At 38.6% G+C, this 5351-nt stretch overlaps 1 long non-coding RNA gene across 2 annotated transcripts; it reads right to left on the bottom strand.

Annotated features, from left to right (window-relative positions):
* Window positions 1-641: 641 nt before the first annotated feature.
* Window positions 642-4702, bottom strand: LOC123616980 (uncharacterized). Of its 2 annotated transcripts, XR_012511301.1 has the most exons (3): window positions 4503-4702; window positions 2611-2664; window positions 642-2200 (listed from the first exon to the last, which is right to left on the bottom strand). It is a non-coding gene; the product is annotated as an uncharacterized LOC123616980 (long non-coding RNA). The 2 variants fall into 2 exon arrangements; XR_012511300.1 differs by having other exon boundaries at window positions 642-2664.
* Between the last annotated feature and the right edge of the window lie 649 nt (window positions 4703-5351).

Here is a 5351-nt window from a genome sequence, read left to right as displayed (position 1 = left end):
CCTCCCTCCCTCCCTTCCTTTCTTCCTTATTTTTCTTTTTTAACCAAAATAATTCCCTTGGAAACTCAGTAATAAACATAGCATTCTGTAAAATTGTCATATTTTCAGTGTAAGAGATAATTGCTTGAGATGCTAGTCACGTATGGTGGGGCCCCAATATGTGATGAAATTTTCTACTGTCAAATTACAACTCAGGTTTACGATATGACTCAGAGACTCTGTATAATGAATTGGGAATGTCAGTTTTATGAGTCTTTCTGCAGTACACCACATGAATTTTTAAATTGTCTTTTAGATCTATCAATAAAAAAAATCCAGCACCTTTCAATCCAAGTACTAAATATCGGAGACTGACACAGGCAGGATTCATTTTATTCAGTAAATGCATTATGGTTTCATTAAGCATACAGTCGTCCTAAAGATCTAATTGCCTAATAAAATCCAAACTTGACTACACCAAACCAGCATCTCACAGAATCAGATAAGAGACCACTATTTAAAAATATCATTGAATTGTTTAACACTTAATGAAAGCAGCATTTACTGTTCATGAGAAAATATAGATTACTTGCAGAATTGTTCCTGAGTCCAAACTCATTCTGCTCACCACACAACAGGTCAATCAATCAGGAGATGAGGTGTTGAGACAAGGAATAATGACTTTATTTGGAAAGCTGACAGACCAAGAAGATGGGGGACTAATGTCCTAGAGAACCATCTTCCCCAAGTCAGAATACTAAAAAGGAGAGGGGGTGTGGTTGGTTGTTGCAAGTTTCTTGAGGTCAGAATCCTTTGTTCTTGCAGCTGTCCACGTGGGTCAGATCATGATGTCCCTATAAACCTCCAACAAGACAAATGTTATTCTCTATTCTGCAACTTTTTATCTCTATATGAATGGAAAAGTGTTATACCCTTAAAGGTCAGAGCCTTGAGGATTGGTTTTCCTGTGTGTTTCAGGCTCTAGGTAACATTCTTTAACAAAAGGTGCAGAAGCAGCATGACTGAGCCCAGGAAACAGAGCCCAGGGTTAGAGCTAGAGGAACAGATCTAATACAGAGTCAGATTTGTTCCTCCCTGTTCCAGGTGTCCTCTCCTGAAGGTGGCTCCTGTGATGGTCTGGGGAAAGGGAGTGAGGAGGTTCTGGTCAGCTTTGCACTGGGTCTTAAGCTAAAGTATTCCTGATAATCACGCATGGCTCAACTCACCTGCTAGGATTTGGGGGAAATGCCCTTAACTGGTGGTCCAAAGCATCTTTTCCTCGAGTCTCTCCACACACAGACCCATAGAAACCTATTCAGTAGGGAAACCTAATAGTATTTGATTGATCAGAGTACAATTATCATTTCTTACTTTTCGAAAGATTAACAGTTACTAAGTTCAAAACTCATTCTCAGCAAAACAACGCAAGTGTTCTCTTTAGATTGCCTGGCAAATAATGATTTTCATTTCTACTGTCGGTTAATGTAATTCCCATTGGATCAAACACCTTGACACAGGAGAGAGCTATTATATTAGAATGATATGATCATAGATCAGAAATGTTTTGCTCCAGCCTTGCACACAGACATTCACACCCGCGAGTCAGGCGGAAACTTCACGGGTGACGTGCTGTGAGCATTTTGTATATAATGGAAATCTCACTCAGGCACTAATTCCGTGTACTTTTCTTTAGAGATTTTTATACCTAATTACAGTGATTTCATAGGTTATAATAAAACTTTCAACAGATGAATGAATTTGTCCTTTTCAAAAAGTGCAAGGTAAGCAGTTAATAAATCAAATTTATCTGAAGGCATTAACATGTATCACATTTTTAAATAGTGTTTGAGTCAGACTTCCTAATTAGAATAAATTTGTGCAACTCTGTGAAATATATTTCTGCATATTAAAGAAAAAAACTGAGCGGCACACACTGAAAAGTCTACTTCAATCTAGAGAGTTAAAAAAACACATAAACCCTTTAGTCAAAGGAATCAGAAAAATACTTTCCTTAAACCTATATCTATTAGATAACTTAGGGGGGAAAAAGTTTGTTTAAGTCAAGTGTTTGATTTGTATAAAGAATTACGTTAGGTCTGTGACCTTGCAGTTGCGTCAAGGAGTCGTAATATGCAAACAGTGTGACCACCCGAGAACCGTGAGTATTTCATTGGTCTTCCTCGTCTTCCCAAATGTCTTAGTGTTGAAATAGCTTCTTGCTCTTTGATGATAAGCAATGCAGAGAAAAAGAAAGAGAAGTTTTGCTGGAATCCAAATAGAGCAAAACTTAAATATCTAAGCCTATTGTCAGTACTGGATTATGAAAACATTATACCTGGGGACAGGATAATAACCAATTGTCAGAAAGGTCAAGGAGTGACAGAGGGGCACATTGTTAACTCTGTCTCTTGTGAAAGGGACACTTGCTGTAGAAACGCATTTGAGGCTGTCCATTAAAAATCCAATATACATACCAAAGCTAGCAATTAGGGAACTGTGGAATAAAGCTAATAACTGCAGAATAATTTTTACTAATGTAGACATTTTTCTTCATTCTTCATTTTCCAAAATACACAGCCATGCTATTATATTGAAAATGTGATTTAATTTATGAACAGTAATTCAACTTACAAAAGGCTTCCCTGCGTGATCTCCAGCATTGAGGTGTTACTTTATGGATTGTGTCTGTAAAAATGGAAATAACTGTTATATGCAACCACCATGCAACCCAGCAATCCCACCCTTGGTCATTTATCAAGAGAAATGAAGACTTACATTTTGTGCACAAAACCTTGACACAGATATTCACAGCAGCTTGATTCATAAGAACCCAAAACTGGGAACAACCATCTTCAGTGGGAGAACAGTTAATAAAACACTATGGTATGTCAATACCATGGAATACTACTTAGCAATCAAAAAGGAAAAATCTGCTGACATACACATCAATCTCAATAAATCTTCAGAGAAATATGCTGAATGAATACAGCCAGTACCAAAAGGTTACATGTTGTATGATTACATTAATATAATATTCTGGAAATGACAAAATTATAGAAATGGAGAGCAAATTGGTGGTTGAAAGAAGGAAATGGGGGAAGACATAGCTCAGTGATAAAGCCCATGCCTAGCATGCAGGAAGTCCTGGGTTCAGTCCCAAGTACTTCTATTAAAAAAAAATTTTTTTTAAATAAATACAATGTGTGTCTGGTAACTCTCACTTCAAGGCACTGTATATGCATCTCTATAACTTGCAGGAATATAAGACCCACTGGGATAAGGACCCTGCTTTTCTCAGTCCTCACTTCCACGCCTGGGAAACAACAGTTGCTGATGGGTACGGTAGAAACAGTGATGGCGTTTCACCGAACATCACACGCACCTTTGAAGTAGGCACTACTGTCCCTATTTCACAGTGGTGACAATTAGATGACCAGGATTTAATAACGCCCAAGTTGCCCAAGTTGCCCAACCAGGACCAGCTCGAGTCCAAAACTCATACTCGTTACACTACATTTGGCTTTCTCAGGAAGGAAAAAAGCACAGGAAGACCACCAGGTAAATGACTGCGGTGCATTGTGGTGTAGGATGCCCCGCTTCACTGCCCGTGGCGCTGGTTGCTGTGGTTTCTTTTATCAGCACCACCAATGGCAGGCAAGCTATCAACCTCCTAAACTTAAAATAGGAAACGTTTTCAAATAAGTTAGAGCAAGGTGGGTGGTCTACTGATACCTTCAGTTACATTTCTCTACTGCTCTGTTTTGACAGGCAAAAAAGAGAGTAAGAACAAGATTCTCCCTGAAAGTACATAAACCACGCTAGCAAATGCCAAGTTTTATCAACCCCAGCACGTGACACCACACGGAGGGAACAGTAATGACTTTGTCTTCAGGTTTAGCTTATGCAAGACATTCAACACAGCACAATTGCATTCTACCTTTTGGAAAAAAATAAAAATAGGCAATACCAAGGCATTTATCATTTTTTATTATTTTCTTCATTCAAGATAAGACCTTTACCCAGTGGTTCAGAACCTTCTAATCAAACAACAGAATATAAAAGATTGTAAAATGGCAAGGTAGGTGAGGGAAGAAAATACATTCTGTATTCTTAGAAACTTGGTTTCTTCATCTAAACACAAAACGATAGTTTGACATCATGGTACACAAGATGTAGAAGAAAATAAAAAATTGCGAGCTTTAACTTTGTCATTTTGCAACTATGGAAAGTTCAAGCCCCAAGAGTTTCTGGGATCTGCATTATAGAGCAAGTTAGTGGCAGATTGGAAAGAAAACAGAAGACTCTTTGCTTCCCGACCTATTGCTTTTCCACCAAAACATCCTGCTTTTTATCTTTCAGTAATGCTCCAAATATTTACTTTTAGTAAATCCTTTTTAAGGAGCTAGAACATATTCGTTCCTTCGAAGGAAAGTATAGACATTAACTCTTTTCATTGAAAGCCGCGAAAAAGACGCCAACAGAGATAAGAACGAATTCACAGCAACTGCAAGGTAAATACTTACATTTGATACATTTTATAAATGTAGGCAGCTGCCTTCCAGGGTTGATACATTGTGAATGGTGATTTCTTTGCTGGTGGAAAATCTCTCACCCCTGTGCCTGAGCGGCTTCTTTCTTGCTCGCAGGCAGACACAGACACACACACAGACACACAGACACACAGACACAGACACACACACACACACACACACACACACTGACACACCAGGCGCATGTGACAAGAGAAATGCAACACAGGGTTAGTATTAATCTTTAACGACAGACGGGACACAGAGGTCTTCGGTCATTACCTGCCTACACATGACAGACTGGTGCTTAGTGTAGTTCAGGAAAATAAAGCAAGTCAAAGTAAAACATTTTTAATTAGTGGTTTAACTATGTGATTAATGATGCCTTTATAAAGAAAATGCCTCTACCAGCAAATGAAAAACTCCTTATTTCCCAAAGCGGGTTTCTTCCACTTAATGACTCCTTCTAAGAGGCAGATAAATTGAGCAACAAAGTCTGAAACCATTAGCCCGAACGTTTTCACAGGGGATGAAATTGAGTTTTGTGCTGCAGGCTGTTGATCAAGTAATCTGAAAGCGACGAAACAAACCCCACCACGCGCAGGCTCCTGGGAAAAAGGCACAAGGCTAGCTTTTAAACAAGGACACAGCAGAGCTGAACTTTATTTGCATCACAGAATGATCTGTCCTAAAAATCAAACGCACTTACAAAAAGCTTAAATTAGCCCTTGAAAACACAGTTCTGGTGGTGTTTATGCTATATTTATTTATTTGGGAGCAACGTCCTCCGTGTTTCAAAGAGCCAGAAAATGAAATTTGTCCTAAGAAAAAAGGTCAAATAGG

This window comes from Camelus bactrianus, chromosome 2 (assembly GCF_048773025.1).
Source record: "Camelus bactrianus isolate YW-2024 breed Bactrian camel chromosome 2, ASM4877302v1, whole genome shotgun sequence".
Taxonomy (NCBI): Eukaryota; Metazoa; Chordata; class Mammalia; order Artiodactyla; family Camelidae; genus Camelus; species Camelus bactrianus.
This window is presented reverse-complemented; position numbering and strand designations above follow the sequence as displayed.